This window comes from Bombina bombina, chromosome 6, assembly GCF_027579735.1.
Source record: "Bombina bombina isolate aBomBom1 chromosome 6, aBomBom1.pri, whole genome shotgun sequence".
NCBI lineage: Eukaryota > Metazoa > Chordata > Amphibia > Anura > Bombinatoridae > Bombina > Bombina bombina.
In genome coordinates, this window is record NC_069504.1 from 1087345918 (window position 1) to 1087364386 (window position 18469).

Genomic DNA, 18469 nt, shown 5'->3' on the forward strand with positions numbered 1-18469 from the left:
GGGTAGGTAGATTAAATTAGGGGTTAATCATTTTAATAGAGATGGCGGCGGTGTAAGGGGCTTACATTAGGGGTTAATCATTTTTATATAGGTGGCGGCGGTGTAAGGGGTCAGATTAGGGGATAGATAAGGTAGATGGCGGCGGTTTTAGAGGCTCACAGTAGGGGGTTAGTTTATGTAGATGGCGGCGGGGTCCGGGAGCGGCGGTTTAGGGGGTAATAACTTTATTAGGGATTTCGGGGGGGGGGGGGATCGCGGTTGACAGGGAGATAGACATTGCGCATGCGTTAGGTGTTAGGTTTATTTTAGCAGATCGCGGTTGACAGGGAGATAGACATTGCGCATGCGTTAGGTGTTAGGTTTATTTTAGCAGATCGCGGTTGACAGGGAGATAGACATTGCGCATGCGTTAGGTGTTAGGTTTATTTTCTAGTTAGTTTAGGGAGTTACGGGGCTCCAATAGTCAGCGTAAGGCTTCTTACGGCTGCTTTTTGTGGCGAGGTGAAAATGGAGTAAGTTTTCTCCATTTTCGCCACGTAAGTCCTTACGCTGCATATTGGATACCAAACTGCGCGGGTTTGGTATACCTGCCTATGGCCCAAAAAACTGCGGGCGACGGCAGAAATATACGGGCGTAACTTCTAGGTTACGCCGTATATGTGATACCAAATCCGCGCAAATATTGGCGTCGCCGGCTTTTGCGGGCGACGCTTTATATCGGATCGACCCCCTGATGAAAAGTAATACTTTTTCAACGTTTATGATAGTACATTTATTAAAAAAGTCTACTTCAAATAATTATAACAAATCCTATTTTTTTAATGACAAAGATGCTACCTGAAGTGTTATAATTTAATATTATATAGTGCAAAAAGAATGTTTATAGTACAAAAAGAATGTTTAAGAATTATAGTATGAAAAACGGAGTAAACTTACCAACAATCTATCCATTGGCACCTCTCAAGTACGCAATCTAGTCACTAAATCTCTGGAGAGATTGGAGAGATTTATTAAATGGACACAGTACATTATCATAGGTAAAATAGAGGCAGATAATGAATCTAGACTACTAGAATCTGTTCTTAAAGGGATACTTAAGTCAAAATTAAACTTTAATGATAGAGCATGCAATTTTAAACAACTTTCTAATTTACTTCCATCAACAAAATGTGCACAGTCTTTTTATATTTACACTTTTTGAGTAACCAGCTCCTACTAAGCATGTGCAAGACTTCACAGAATACACATATATGCATTTGTGATTGGTTGATGGCGGTCACATGATGCAGGAGGAGTGGAAATAGAAATTACTTTGAAATTTGTCAGAAGAAAATCTACTACTCATTTGAAGTTCAGCCTAAGGGCTAGATTTATCAAAGCTGAGGCGTACAGGGGAACGTATACGCGTCCCTGTACGCCTCAGCTCGCCTGTGGCGGAGTGAAATTACCCACAGGTAATCAACATTGCACACGAGTGCAATTTTGCGCTCGCGTGCAATCCCGCCCCCTGCCCGCGCACAGCCAATCACGCGCGGGCAGGAGCTGTCAATCTCCTCGGTTGGACTAGACCACAGAGATTGGTGGCAAAGAGGTTAAGGAAGCGGCGGTCAGGTGACCGCGGCTTGATAAATTACGGCGAGTTCTTGTGAGAACTTGCAGCCGTAGGGCTTGGTAAATCGAGCCCTTAGTGCTATTGCATTGTCTTTTTATCCTGTATTTGCTGATTATGCAAATCTACTGTATTTACTGGTGCTTTAATACCTCTATAGACGTGAATATTACATATACATACAGAAAAGAAGCAGTCTGCTATAAACAAGCAACAGCTCAGTAACTTGCTCTATGGCGCAGTTATCACCTGGAAATAGATTCTTTAAGTCCAATTGTGTTTTTCACAGAGGAGAAATTTCATGAAGTATATCAGTCTGATTCTGCCTAACAAGGTCAGTCCCGCCCCGAAATACCAGGCAATTCTCTTCTGAATAAGGGATGATCGTTTAGGGCTCCTTTGGACCTCTTAGAACATTGGGCATGGAGTCGACATCTAGTAAAGTCTCCCTAAGGGTAATGGGAGAAACCAGACGGGAAAAGCACAATTGGGCTAAAAGCAGCTACCCCCAGGAGTTAACTGGACCACAGAACAAGCTATTGAGTCGTTTGTTCCTGGCAGATTGCTTCTCTTTCTGTATGTATTTGTATATTACATGCAGTATTTTTGTTGGTGCAGTAGTTAGTGAACTTAGTGCATAAGCAAGGAATATTTTTTATGAAAGTTAACTGTGTGTGCTATGAAGGAGAATTATATGTATGACCAATGGGGCTGTTGAACTCTCCTGCTCTAGAGGAGAGCGAGAGCTGGGTGGAAATATTGTTGTGTCCCCAGAAAAAAAAGTAGTTTCCACCTCCTGATGGTTCTCAGACATTACTCTTTGAATTCTGAATCTGTATAAGTGTGCATGAGTGTGTGTGTGTGTGTACACACATTTGTATATGGGGTGATGCAGTGGGTATATGTGTTTTCATGTTTGAGTATTTGTGTGTATCTGCGTTTCATTGTGTGAAAAATTGTATATATGTGTGCATGCATGTGTGTATGGCTAGTTGAATGGCTAAGTAAGGTTGTGTATGTGTGCATATATATGTGTGTGTCTGTGGGTATATATGTGATTCAGCCATAACGAGCCAAGATGTATTTAATCTTATGAATAGTGGGATGTGTGGAATACATGTATATATAGTTAATTTATATATTCTATATTAAAGGGACATGAAACCCAAATGTTTTCTTTCATGATTTAGAAAGACCATGCACTTTTAAACAACTTTCTAATTTACTTCTATTAACTAATTTGCTTCATTCGCTTGATATACTTTGCTGAAAAGCGTATCTAGATAGGCTCAGTAGCTGCTGATTGGTTGCTGCACATAGATGCCTCGTTTGATTGGCTCATCCATGTGCATTGCTATTTCTTTCACAAAGGATATCTAACGTATGAAGCAACTTAGGTAATAGAAATACATTTGAATGCTGTTTAAAATTGTATTCTCTACTTGAATCATGAAAGAAAATGTTTGGGTTTAGTGTCCCTTTAATTCTTAAATTATGCAAACACCTGTTTTTTTTATAGCATTCAGAATCTTAGATTAGCAAATGAATAATAGTTGTTGTTTTTTTAAATAAGTTAAAATAATATCAGAGAATGGGATAATGGAATTGTAAAAATGAAAGATTCTATTTGATTCCACCTTAAAGATTCCACCTCAAATTAATTCTTAATGAAGGAACCAATGAAAGGATTAGGATGGCTATTTAAATGCTCCCAATATAATAATGGATCATGTCTTGACAAAGCCCTCAAGAGGGCGAAATGCGTCGACATACTGCTGACTGACAACTGTCTATTTTGCCACATTGATTTTAAGGAGTAATATGAAATATTGCCTCTGACCTGTGGAGTTTCAGACCCACATAGAGGTAGAGGTGCAACATTTCTTCAACACACATGGTGCATGCAACAAAGTAGCGGTTCTGGGTCTATACGTATCTAAAGGAAAGTGACATCATCAGAGTCACATGGGCCCTAAGGGAGATGTCGCAAAGTAAACTAACTGCCGGAGCTGAATGCTGTAAGTGGAGCTAGCGTGGCAGCGGTTTTCAAGCTACCGGGAAGGTTGAATCTTCACCTTATAAACTGATACTGTGCTGACAGGCAGAAGCCGTCCAAACTATCTACAGATTGTGTTTCGGATGTGTCCAAACTTGATATATCACCTGGATATGTGGCCATAGTACTATCTTTTAAATGGAGTTTACATGGACATAGCACAGATTATTCTAGGTGGAATCTTATTATTTTTTTTGTAGTACCATTGTTTATTTAGACCATTTACCCCTGTGTACCCTTGTTGGCATTGTCCTTAACTCAACTTAACTATACAAAAAAAAATATATATTAAAAAAAAACTATCCATATTGGACCCACCCAGGGAGAAGGGGAGAGAGAAAAAAAACTGGGGCAAGGAGATATGAGTAGGGGGAGAGAAAAAGGAAGGAGAAAAAAAACAAGATTTAGGTATTGAACTAAATAGTTTATAGGAGCCAGCATTGGTTTACCAGACTCCTAATAAAACTATCTCAGAGTTCCTAAAAGGATAGATTAAATAATCTATTTCACCAGAGGGGAGAATTTTAATAAATGTAGACCATTTTAAAATAAATAGTATTATATCACGTTCAGAGTTTATATTAGTGTAAATTTGCTCTATAGTGCACTGTTTTTGTAAATAATTTTTAAATTCTGTAATACTGGGAATGCTTTTAACTCACCATTTTTTTAATACTAAGCTTCTCATTGCTAAGATTATCATGTTTATATTTTTTTTATGCTCAGCTATTTGTGTTCTCTCAATGAGAAAGATTACATTTATATAGATATAGAGGCACACTTAATATTTAGGGTGTTCTTAAGCCAATATTCTACTTTAGCCCATATCTGTCTAATTTTTTTAAATGCTCATACCATGTGAATTAAGTCTGCTGCTGGGTGGGCACATTTTGGGCATTTGTTAAATTTCGGATTGTGCCAGTTGAGTCCTTTTTGCGGAATATAGTAGGCTTGATATAATAGTTCTAAATGGGATTCTCTCCAGCTTGCAGAAAGCGTGGTAAGCATTGAAAGGGTAATAGATCATTTCACCTGATCGGGTTTTATATTACTTCCTAAAATTAGATTGCTCCATTTTTGCGCCATATCATTCATGTTTACCTCGCCTTCTCGGCTGACCAGAAGATCATACCAAATTGTAATAGATGAAAAGCCGCTTCTAGCAAGAATGGGCCAACTATCTAGCTTCCCCCATGGCCAAGCCCAATTATATTTTTTCGTGAGCTCAAGCACATAGTGCCCGACCTGCAAATATGCAGACATATTTGTTAACTAAATTGAACTCATGTTTTAAAGTGTCAAATGTTTTAATGTTTTGACCATTTGGGTCTATAAATTAAGTGAGAAAAGTCAGGCCACTCTATGCCAATTGCAAAAAATTAGTGACTGTGTTCCTCCCTGAAACTCAGGGTTACCCAATATTGTCTGGAATTTTGGTATATTAAGATTAATGTTTAGAATTGCTCACATTTTCTTCCAGGCTCAAATGATAGTATAGATAGAGCTACAGTAAGTTGTTTCCCCTGTTTAGGAATTGTGTCAGTTAAGAAATAAATAAGGGCTCCTGGGTGATATGGAAAGAGTATATTATTCTCAAGACTATTATTAGTAAAATAATCTCTGCTCAAAATCCAGGCTATAACAATTCAGGATAGAAAAACCAAATTATACTTAATTAGATCTGGAAGAGCTAAGCCTCCATATTTTTTAGGTAGTGAAAGTTTGCAGCTTGAAATTCGGGGTCTTTTACGTCTCCAGATAAAGTAACGTAGAGCTGTATTTAAGTTCTTCACATCCTTGCTCTTAAGCAGGACTGGGCACATGCATGGACATTCTGCCTAGTATATAAGATTTTGGGTAAAAGTACCATTTTAAACATTTTAAACAGAGCTATGCGACCTGAAATAGTTAATGGAAGATTTTGCCAGTTCTTCATGTATTCTTTTATTTTGCTTAGAATGGGAGAGATGTTAAGTTTATACCAATTTTGAGGTTAAGGGAGATATTAATTCCGAGATATGTAAAAGAATTAACAACTGTTTTAGAAGGGGTTCCAGTTATTAAGTTCTTATTTTTCCTGATCCAATCCATAATATTTCAGATTTAGCAGTGTTAACCTTATAACCGGAAAAAGATCCAAACATATTTATTAGCGATAAAAGTTTTGGTATATTAGGGAGAGATATTTGAAATATAGACAAGGACATCATCAGCATATAAGGCTATTTTTTGCTGTCTTATCTTAATGACTAATGGTTCAATAGCAAGGTTAAACAACTATGGAGAGAGAGGACACCCCTGGCGTGTGCCTCTTCCAATATTAATCTGGGAAGATTCTAAATAGTTAACAATTAACCAGGTTGATGAATTTTCATATAGATTTAGATTTTCAATAAATCTTAAAAGGTTATTTTTAAAACCAAACCGAGAGAGATATTTAACAGGTGTTGGTATTGGACCGTGTCAAATGTTTTTTCGGCATAAATTGCGATTATAGTGGAGTCAGGGTGATCATCTCTACTATCTTCCTGCAAATTAAATAAAAATGATCAATAGTCAAGAAGACCTCTCTAATTTTAGCTGCTGAATTACGGTTATGTAAAAAGCCTGCTTGATCTTTGTGTATTATATAGCTTATTTTCGGCTGCAACGTTTTGGCTAAAATAGAGGTGAGTATCTTGTAATATGAATTAAGTAGGGCAATAGGTCTATAAGAGTTCTTTTTTAGAGGATCTTTCCCTGGCCTAAAATTTAACGTTGTGCGTTAAGCAGCAAAATTCGGTGGGATCGTATTATTCTGTATATACAGATAATTCAATAGATTTTTTTATGTGGGGGGTAATAATTGGAGCCAGAATCTTATAAAACTTATTGGGTATTGCATCAGGGCCAGGAGCTTTATCTAACTGTAGGTCTTTTATACATTGAACTATCTCCGCTTCAGTAAAAGGGGAATTAATTCTAGCAATCGAATCATTAGACAAAGTTGGATAGGTAATGTTAATCCAAAATTGTTGATTTGCGGCTTCATCTGAATCCCTGCGTGAATAGATTTCCTTATAGTAATCAGAGAATATTTGTAAAATTTCTTTCAAAGTTTTATATAATATATCTTCATCTTGAATTAGCTCTATGGAGGAATTCTTTTTTACAGTTTTTCACCAAATTGGCTAACAGTTTCCCCGCTTTGTTGCCGTGCCTATATAGTTTAGCTCGTAGTTTTAGGTCTGCTTGGGTTGCGGTATGCATTAAAAAGGTATCCCTTTCTTTCTTTGCTTTTGTATACTTCCTCCAGTTATCTGGGGTATTTTGAGATAGATATCGATTATAGGAATTGGTAACTGCTTTTAAAACTTTGCTTTTTCTAAACGTGAATTTCTTTCTTAGCTTCACTGTATACCCTATAAAAATGTCCCCTAAGTACTGCCTTTGTGGCTTCCCAAAAGATAGTTGGATCCTCTACTGACCCTTAGTTAAGGCAAATATATTCTGCCATCTTTTCATTTAGCCAATTTTTAAACTTAAGATTATTTGTTAGGAATTTGGAAAAGTAAAAACATGCAGGTGAGGGCCTAGATTGGTTTAGTGAAATTTGTAGGACAATCGCGGCATGATCTGAAATACAGATCAGTGTTATTTTAGTTATTACCCCGGTTTTATATAAGCTTTCATTTATCAGGAACAAATCAATTGAAATTTTTAGCTTTACATGTAAAATCTCGGGTAACTATATTCTGTATTCTCCAAACATCTTTAAGTGACACATTTTTTTAATAAAGTCTTAAACATTTTGGCCTCTAAGGCATCTCTTTTCATTTTATTTTGGTTTAAGCCTTGCCTAAGTCTATCAAGTGGGTATTGTGGAGCCATATTAAAGTCACCTGCTAAGATCAAGTGTCCTTCTGCAATCTACAATATCTTAGACTGGAGAGAATCCCAAACCTTTGTGCAGAAGTTGTTTGGAGCATAGATATTACATAATGTATATATAGAATTTGCAATTTTTATTTTTAAAATCAAGAACCTGCTATCAGGGTCCATTAAAACCGACAATATCTCATAAACCGTGTTTTTGCCCAGCAGAATCGCTTCCCCCCCTTTTCCTAGCTAAATTTGGTGGGGCATATATCTCTCTTACCCAGAAAGATCTTAGTTTAAGGGATTCTTCTGCACGGTGTGTTTCCTGGGAAAAGCTAGATCAGTATTAAGTTTCCTAAGATGAGTGATAATCAATTTGCGCTTTACTGGGGATGAGATGCCGCCCACATTCCAAGAAGTTATAGTCAATTTCCTTGCACTAGACATTCTTTAATGGTAAGTTAGAGAAAAGAAGAAAAAAAAGGGGAGAAAGAAGAAAAAAAAACAAAGGGTAAAGAAAAAAAACATATTTAGGGGGTCATTGGTTAGTACATAAAAATTTAGAAAAAAGTCGAACAGCATCGAGGATCTATTTGAGGCATTTTTCCTCATATAGGCCTAGATTTAGAGTTCGGCGGTAAAAGGGCTGTTAACGCTCCGCGGGTTTTTTTCTGGCCGCACCATAAATTTAACTCTGGTATCGAGAGTTCAAACAAATGCTGCGTTAGGCTCCAAAAAAGGAGCGTAGAGCATTTTTACCGCAAATGCAACTCTCGATACCAGAGCTGCTTACGGACGCGGCCGGCATCAAAAACGTGCTCGTGCACGATTCTCCCATAGGAAACAATGGGGCTGTTTGAGCTGAAAAAAAACCTAACACCTGCAAAAAAGCAGCGTTCAGCTCCTAACGCAGCCCCATTGTTTCCTATGGGGAAACACTTCCTACGTCTGCACCTAACACTCTAACATGTACCCCGAGTCTAAACACCCCTAGCCTTACACTTATTAACCCCTAATCTGCCGCCCACGCTATCGCTGACCCCTGCATTACACTTTTAACCCCTAATCTGCCGCTCCGTAAAACGCCGCCACCTACGTTATCCCTATGTACCCCTAATCTGCTGCCCTAACATCGCCGACCCCTATGTTATATTTATTAACCCCTAATCTGCCCCCCACAACGTCGCCGACACCTACCTACACTTATTAACCCCTAATCTGCCGAGCGGACCTGAGCGCTACTATAATAAAGTTATTAACCCCTAATCCGCCTCACTAACCCTATCATAAATAGTATTAACCCCTAATCTGCCCTCCCTAACATCGCCGACACCTACCTTCAATTATTAACCCCTAAACTTCCGATCGGAGCTCACCGCTATTCTAATAAATGGATTAACCCCTAAAGCTAAGTCTAACCCTAACACTAACACCCCCCTAAGTTAAATATAATTTTTATCTAACGAAATAAATTAACTCTTATTAAATAACTTATTCCTATTTAAAGCTAAATACTTACCTGTAAAATAAATCCTAATATAGCTACAATATAAATTATAATTATATTATAGCTATTTTAGGATTAATATTTATTTTACAGGCAACTTTGTAATTATTTTAACCAGGTACAATAGCTATTAAATAGTTAAGAACTATTTAATAGTTACCTAGTTAAAATAATAACAAATTTACCTGTAAAATAAATCCTAACCTAAGTTATAATTAAACCTAACACTACCCTATCAATAAAATAATTAAATAAACTACCTACAATTACCTACAATTAACCTAACACTACACTATCAATAAATTAATTAAACACAATTGCTACAAATAAATACAATTAAATAAACTAGCTAAAGTACAAAAAATAAAAAAGAACTAAGTTACAGAAAATAAAAAAATATTTACAAACATAAGAAAAATATTACAACAATTTTAAACTAATTACACCTACTCTAAGCCCCCTAATAAAATAACAAAGCCCCCCAAAATAAAAAATTCCCTACCCTATTCTAAATTAAAAAGGTTACAAGCTCTTTTACCTTACCAGCCCTGAACAGGGCCCTTTGCGGGGCATGCCCCAAGAATTTCAGCTCTTTTGCCTGTAAAAGAATAAATACAATACCCCCCCCCCAACATTACAACCCACCACCCACATACCCCTAATCTAACCCAAACCCCCCTTAAATAAACCTAACACTAAGCCCCTGAAGATCTTCCTACCTTGTCTTCACCATCCAGGTATCACCGATCCGTCCTGGCTCCAAGATCTTCATCCAACCCAAGCGGGGGTTGGCGATCCATAATCCGGTGCTCCAAAGTCTTCCTCCTATCCGGCAAGAAGAGGACATCCGGACCGGCAAACATCTTCTCCAAGCGGCATCTTCGATCTTCTTCCATCCGGTGCGGAGCGGGTCCATCTTGAAGCAGGCGACGCGGATCCATCCTCTTCTTCCGATGTCTCCCGACTAATGACGGTTCCTTTAAGGGACGTCATCCAAGATGGCGTCCCTCGAATTCCGATTGGCTGATAGGATTCTATCAGCCAATCGGAATTAAGGTAGGAATTTTCTGATTGGCTGATGGAATCAGCCAATCAGAATCAAGTTCAATCCGATTGGCCGATCCCATCAGCCAATCAGATTGAGCTCGCATTCTATTGGCTGATCGGAACTGATTCCATCAGCCAATCAGAAAATTCCTACCTTAATTCCGATTGGCTGATAGAATCCTATCAGCCAATCGGAATTCGAGGGACGCCATCTTGGATGACGTCCCTTAAAGGAACCGTCATTAGTCGGGAGACATCGGAAGAAGAGGATGGATCCGCGTCGCCTGCTTCAAGATGGACCCGCTCCGCACCGGATGGAAGAAGATCGAAGATGCCGCTTGGAGAAGATGTTTGCCGGTCCGGATGTCCTCTTCTTGCCGGATAGGAGGAAGACTTTGGAGCACCGGATTATGGATCGCCAACCCCCGCTTGGGTTGGATGAAGATCTTGGAGCCAGGACGGATCGGTGATACCTGGATGGTGAAGACAAGGTAGGAAGATCTTCAGGGGCTTAGTGTTAGGTTTATTTAAGGGGGGTTTGGGTTAGATTAGGGGTATGTGGGTGGTGGGTTGTAATGTTGGGGGGGGGGGGGTATTGTATTTATTCTTTTACAGGCAAAAGAGCTGAAATTCTTGGGGCATGCCCCGCAAAGGGCCCTGTTCAGGGCTGGTAAGGTAAAAGAGCTTGTAACCTTTTTAATTTAGAATAGGGTAGGGAATTTTTTATTTTGGGGGGCTTTGTTATTTTATTAGGGGGCTTAGAGTAGGTGTAATTAGTTTAAAATTGTTGTAATATTTTTCTTATGTTTGTAAATATTTTTTTATTTTCTGTAACTTAGTTCTTTTTTATTTTTTGTACTTTAGCTAGTTTATTTAATTGTATTTATTTGTAGCAATTGTGTTTAATTAATTTATTGATAGTGTAGTGTTAGGTTAATTGTAGGTAATTGTAGGTAGTTTATTTAATTATTTTATTGATAGGGTAGTGTTAGGTTTAATTATAACTTAGGTTAGGATTTATTTTACAGGTAAATTTGTTATTATTTTAACTAGGTAACTATTAAATAGTTCTTAACTATTTAATAGCTATTGTACCTGGTTAAAATAATTACAAAGTTGCCTGTAAAATAAATATTAATCCTAAAATAGCTATAATATAATTATAATTTATATTGTAGCTATATTAGGATTTATTTTACAGGTAAGTATTTAGCTTTAAATAGGAATAAGTTATTTAATAAGAGTTAATTTATTTCGTTAGATAAAAATTATATTTAACTTAGGGGGGTGTTAGTGTTAGGGTTAGACTTAGCTTTAGGGGTTAATCCATTTATTAGAATAGCGGTGAGCTCCGATCGGAAGTTTAGGGGTTAATAATTGAAGGTAGGTGTCGGCGATGTTAGGGAGGGCAGATTAGGGGTTAATACTATTTATGATAGGGTTAGTGAGGCGGATTAGGGGTTAATAACTTTATTATAGTAGCGCTCAGGTCCGCTCGGCAGATTAGGGGTTAATAAGTGTAGGCAGGTGTCGGCGACGTTGAGGGGGGCAGATTAGGGGTTAATAAATATAATATAGGGGTCGGCGGTGTTAGGGGCAGCAGATTAGGGGTACATAGGGATAACGTAGGTGGCGGCGATTTGCGGTCGGAAGATTAGGGGTTAATTATTGTAAGTAGCTGGCGGCGACGTTGTGGGGGGCAGGTTAGGGGTGAATAAATATAATACAGGGGTCGGCGGGGTTAGGGGCAGCAGATTAGGGATACATAAATATAACGTAGGTGGCGGTCGGCAGATTAGGGGTTAAAAATTTTAATCGAGTGGCGGCGGTGTGGGGGGACCTCGGTTTAGGGGTACATAGGTAGTTTATGGGTGTTAGTGTACTTTAGGGTACAGTAGTTAAGAGCTTTATAAACCGGCGTTAGCCAGAAAGCTCTTAACTCCTGCTATTTTCAGGCGGCTGGAATCTTGTCGTTAGAGCTCTAACGCTCACTGCAGAAACGACTCTAAATACCGGCGTTAGAAAGATCCCATTGAAAAGATAGGATACGCAAATGGCGTAGGGGGATCTGCGGTATGGAAAAGTCGCGGCTGGAAAGTGAGCGTTAGACCCTTTAATCACTGACTCCAAATACCAGCGGGCGCCCAAAACCAGCGTTAGGAGCCTCTAACGCTGGTTTTGACGGCTACCGCCGAACTCTAAATCTAGGCCATAGTTTTTCCGCCTCTGAGGCTGTATCAAAAATATAGGTTTGTCCTTCAACAGTGACTTTGAGTTTAGCTGGGTAAATTACTGGGGCCTGCTTTAATCGTTTTACCACAGACTAGGGAGAGCTCCTTTCTTTTTATAGATGTTTCAAAAGAAAAATCTTGGAACAATATGACTTTGGAATCACTTAAAAGTATAGGTGGACTTTTATGAAGATATTGCAAGATCTTAATTTTATCCTGAAAATTTAGAAGTTTGGCGATAATAGGCATTGGTTTTAAGGCCCCTCCATCTGTAGGCGGTGGTCTCCCCAGTCTGTGTGCCCTTTCAATGACAATAGGTAGGTTTGAGGTGGGGGGGGGAGTTGAAAAGCTGTGGGAGTGTCTGAGAGGTAAATTTTATTAAATCTATGTACTGTTTGTTTTCAGGTACTCAAATAATTTTAATGTTGTTTCTCCTTGATCGATTTTCAAGGTCCTCTATCCTATTTTGTAATCTAATCAAAGTAGTGTGATTACATTGTATTTTAGAATCATGAGATTCTGTTAAGTCCTCCAAGTCAGAGATTCTTTGTTCAGCTTCTTGAATTATTTTGGAAAACTGTCTAACTTCCTTGGTTAGATATAAAAAATCTTGTTTAACTTCTACTTTAAGTAACTCAAGCTTGGGAGTTATTGCCTCTATAATATTATCAACCAAAGCTTGCGAGTCGGGAGATTCATTATGTCTCATATTACTAACTGATTCTGAGTGTATTTCTACAAGTGTCTCAGAGGAATTTTTAGTCTTCCTCTCTCTGTGCTTGGATGCCATAACCGGAGTTGTGATTTTATTATAAATGGGTGAGGTTAGAAATGTATCCATATACAGTGTGATTGTGAAGAAGGGAAGGGAAGAACAACAAAAAAAGGGTGAGGGGAGAAAGGAGTGAGTTAGTGAAAAAAAGGTGATCTGTGTGGAAAGGAGAGAGAGAGAAAAAAAAAAGAGAAAAAGGGGGGAGAGGGAGGCTAGGTGTTAGGGCCGGTTATGGCATAGAGGCACAGAGAACAGGAGTATCACTGTTTAGGGATCCTGCGAGGCTACAACCAATTAGCTATAGTTTCATTTAAAATCAGCAGGACCCTAAAAAAAGCATATTGTGTCTTAATTTGATTCAGTTAGAACTAGAAAGGTAAGGATACTAAAATGTAAGCGATAATCTTGCACACAGAGGCTTAACAAAAAACCTAGATGTTATAGATAGCAGCTAGGTGATGTTTTTTTCTCTATATATACTAAACTTAAAGGGCCATAATACTCAAATGTTTAAACACTTGAAAGTGATGCAGTATAGCTGTAAAAAGCTGACTAGACAATATCACCTGAACATCTCTATGTAAAAAAGAAAGATATTTTACCTCAAAAGTTTCTTAGTAGCCACATCCCATTGTAAAGGACTTCTAAGCAGCAAATCAGTATGTCTGTCCTGGGACAACGGATGGAGCGAGCTTTCATGCATACTCATCTTATTTCCCTATTCAGTGTAAGGAAGTTTACAATGAAATCTCATGAGAGTTAAGTGAAATCTCATGAGATCACAGTAAAAGAGTTCATGACCTCAGCACTGCTGATGCTGATTGGCTGCTGTTCATTTCTTTTTTCTTTTTTTTTACCTCCAACTGAGCAACAGCTGAGTATAACTGTTTACACAAAACTTACTCTGCTGAGCTGAGGAAATTGTGAAGTAAAATATCTTCCTTTTTTACATAGAGATGCTCAGGTGATATTTTCCTGTCAGCTTTTTACAATTATACTGCATCAGTTTCAAGTGATTTAGCATATGAGTATTATGTCCCTTTAACTAAATGCATCTAAACAAACCTTAGAGCTTTTTCTTACTGTAGTATTTACTTAAAATATTTACTTAAAGCTCATTAACTGCTCAGAGAAAGATTGCCTGTATATGCTATATTAAACAGATTAGAATAAGGATAGTAACACTTATAATAATCTTTCTTCGTTATCACTCAGGGTGTTGTGTTTTGTGCCAAACAAATTTCCCAAGTTGTGTTTACAGCTTTGGGCTCAGAATAGTAAACAAAAAAAGATGCATTGTTAGCAACTTCTTAAAAGGCCTTATAGCAAAAGCTTATACTGTATAGAGACTCTATTATCTGAACAAGGGTAACCCCTAAAAAATGTTGATTTTAAACTAGGTTGAGGTGAAATAATATAAATGGTCTCTAGGGATCACTAAAGTGCCATAAGGTACTAGCACGGTCTGAACTTGCTCGTGCCTTTTAGTTTATAATACGTATGTGGATATGTCTAAAGCCGCTGGTCTCTATGAGGCACTATACCAAGATATTCAGCCCCATGGACCAGGTGTCTTAGATACATGATATTAAACAGCTATATATAGATATAACTAGGGGCGCAGCGTCTCCTTCCCTGCTCGTTGCCAGGGGCTGTGTCGGGTCCGGATGCGTGCGGCACTGACATCATCGCTGCACGCTCCTGTCTCCTGATCCTGACCGAAGTATATATAAATATGCTATAAATATGTGGACTTAAGTGGTTGAATGTGCACCAATACTTTTTTGTTGTTTTATAATTGTTTTGGTCACTTTGGTAGCACTCCCACAATATGTGTGTTAAGTTGTAAACAGTCTTTTGTGGTGTGCTTAACCAAAAAACCCCTTGTTGTATCTTTTGAATAGGGAGTTGACCAAATCCCCCCCCCCCCCTTTGGTTAATGCACACCACCCAGCCCAGGTGTGTTCCAGATAATATAATTGTGGTATATATATAAAGCTAGAGAGTTTCACTCTGTGTAGACATGATTTGCTGCAGTGTGGACACTGATTAGTATTAGGACCAGTCTATTGAGGGACACCTTGTAAGTGGTGACTGGCTTAGCAGAATATGATCATATTGTGTGACTAAGATCCCATTTTTATTTAAATTTAAAAGCATATTTAACAGGCAATATTTTTGCAACATAAATATAATATTATTGTGAGATTTTTATCCCAATCTTTTTTGAACTATGTAAGTATATTTAGCAGACAGAAGTATATATAAATATGCTATGAATATGTGGACTTAAATGGTTGGATGTGCATCAATACTTTTTTGTTGTTTTACCATTTTATTATGGTCATCATATAAGTACCATTATTATTGTTTGAGTGCGTTTACTGAAAAGGGAGACGTCCTTATATGCTTTTTAATCTGTTTTATTAATAGATATTCTTAGAATAAATACACGTTTTATATATATATATGGATTGACTTCTGTTTATTTATTTGTATAAATTGTCCTCTAGGATTCCTTAGCTTTTTTAGCGCTCAAGAATGAAATCCCCTCTTTTTTTATTGGTGTTAAAGGGTATATCTTTAATAGAAGACCCCCCCCCACCCCATTTATCATTGATGTCAGCAGGTATATCATCTTTAAAACCCCAAAGTCAAGCATTTTATACTGGTGCCATCAAAATTTCATATTTAAAAAAACAAAAGCCTTCCATTTTTCATTGATGTCAGCAGTTATATTATTTTTGAACACCAATGGCCTCTTTTTTTCTTAACATTCTGGGGCTTGTAGTTTCAACATTCTGTAGAAGAAGACTCAGCCAGTGACTGGTAGTATGGTTTTAGGACAGTGATCAAAAAATGTTGGCATGCCACCTTAGGTGAATGTTTCACTAATTAAAACTAAGGGCCACCTAAATCCACCCAGAAATGATTTGACATGCCCTCAGAACACTGAACCACACCCCCAGAACACCCCAAAAAGTTTGTGAACACCCCAAAAAATGATTAGTAATACCAATATGTGCACTAATGTGTCAACAACCAAAACTGAGAGAGAAATGATCTCTGGGCTATAGTGAATCCATAAGCAGCATGATTATGAACAGGTTATAAAGAAAAAATACTATTAAGATAACAAGTAAATCCAAGTCAATAATTTTTGCTGTGTTCAAGATGTTTTTTTCTTTAGCATTTAATAGCTGAAATATCATCAGTTTTGCCTATTTGTTTTAGTCTCTGGAGTTTTTATGTCGGGAATGAAGAACTAGATGATAACTTTACTTGCATTGAACAAAATATTTTGTTAAAATCATTGGGACTCATCAAACTAGTCAGGAATGTGCTAACAATGTGATGTAAACATTCTAAAGTAGATCAAATTGTTGTAATTCCCTTGGCCCTTTATAGGGATTTGAAGGATATCCACAAACTGAAAATCATAGTATCTTTGGCAAAGCAAATCTGCAGATTTGGTGACCGATCAAAGCCTACTTTATACCCCACCAATAATAGGACAGCATTTCATACATCAGTTCTTGTCTAGCATTGCTACCTTTAAGAAAAATGCATTTTAATTTTTTTGCAGATTTTCAATTGGGCAACCAGAGACTGTTTCAACTAAGTCAATAAGCACAATGAAAATTGTGATGTTGTTTGCTCATTGCTCAGTAGGGAATGGAGGAAACCAAATTGTCACTATGTGTATGCACAGCGCTTTAGACAGTTGTAGACTAAGGAGCTGTACACGTGCCCAATACCACTTCAGTCTATCAGTGGACAAAAGTAGCAGGGAGTCTGCTTTTCATGGCACTGAGAGGTGGCATCGTCCAAACCCTCCTGTGTTAACATTAGGGATGGGCGAATGTTTTGCAACATTTAAAAATGTAAACAAATTTTAACACATTCGTTCGTTCGTTTCAAATTCTAACATTTGTTTTATGCAATAGTATTTCTAATGCTTTCTTTCAATGTAATATTTAATTCAAATATTTCTGATACATTTGATTCGAATTATGCAGTATTCGAATTCGAAAATTTGAATCTGTGGATTTGTAATAGTATTTCTAATGCTCTCTTTAAATGTAATATTCAAATGATGCAATATTCGAATTCGAAACATTCACATTGATATATTTGAAACTATTATGTATCAATTTACTAAATTCCCTGCCACATGAACTATTGCACTTCTGAATAGTATTTGTTTAATCGAATGTTACATTAAAAAATTTGAATGTAGATTTATGAATTCATTATCAACTTTCAAAAAAACGAAAGTAACATTCGATTACTGAATTTTAATGGATTTTCATTCTTTTCAACATTCGATTCATTCTACCAAACAAATGACATTTTCAGCACATTTGCCTATCCCTAGTTAACATACAGTTCTGGGACAGGGGGAAGGGCAGATTAATGCACATTAAATGACATTTGAAAAAAATCTATTAAAAAGAAACAGAAATGTATTTTAATACATACCTACAATAATAATAATATGAATCCATGTAAAGGTCAATGCTTTGTCTTGAACCTTTAGTTATGTGTTCAATGTTGTCATCTTTTATCGGACCCTTAATGGGTTAATAAAGATAATGCTGCAGATAGATTTGGCTTATGGGCTATGAGCAGTCACACAATACCTTGCAGTAGGTACACCCCGGGCAGGAAGTGATGTATTGACCTTTATGTATTACTTCCATGTTCCTTTTAAATTGACATCAAGTAGTTTGAAGTTGTAATATAAACTCTTAATTGATGCATAGTAAAAAACAAAAAGTAATATAAAAATTATTTATTTCACCCCCTTCAGGCTCCCACTATAAACAATTCACAGAAACAGCACTCACAGAGGGGACAAGCAATCTAGTCACTGTAAAGCGAGGGTTCACTTTCTCTCCTTATTCTTCTAGATCTCTGCTTCATTTTACACAGTAGACTAGTGAATCTCAATTCCAGTCCCCAGGGACACACTAGCATGCCAGATTTTTAGGATTATTTAACCTGGGTGAGATCAGGTTAATAACCATTTCACATTTGCTCTATTTCTAATTTCCAAAAATCTGACCTGTTAGCTGAGAAACACTGCAGTAGACATCACATCCTCTTATAGACTCCGTTGGTAGCCATGATAGAGCCCTTTCATTGCTTGCTCCCTACCTTTACAAGCATTGTATACAGGGTCTCAGAGGCGTAACTAGAAACCACAGGGCCCAGGTGCAAGAATCTAAGAAAGCCCCCCCCCCATCCCACCTTCAAAAAAATGTGAATTTGACACTTTTTAAATAAAAAAAAATTTGTAACACAGTAAAAAGATCCACAGATAGTAATCTGCCCTGACTTGGAGGAGGAAGCTGCACAAATCCTCTCCGCCCCCAGAGTCTCAAAA

At 37.5% G+C, this 18469-nt stretch overlaps 1 protein-coding gene across 1 annotated transcript in view; it reads left to right on the forward strand.

Moving 5' to 3' along the window:
* The window catches only part of TMEM178B (transmembrane protein 178B), a 734113-nt gene that overhangs the window by 288044 nt on the left and 427600 nt on the right, over positions 1 to 18469 (forward strand). The gene's annotated exons all lie outside the window — the stretch shown is intronic.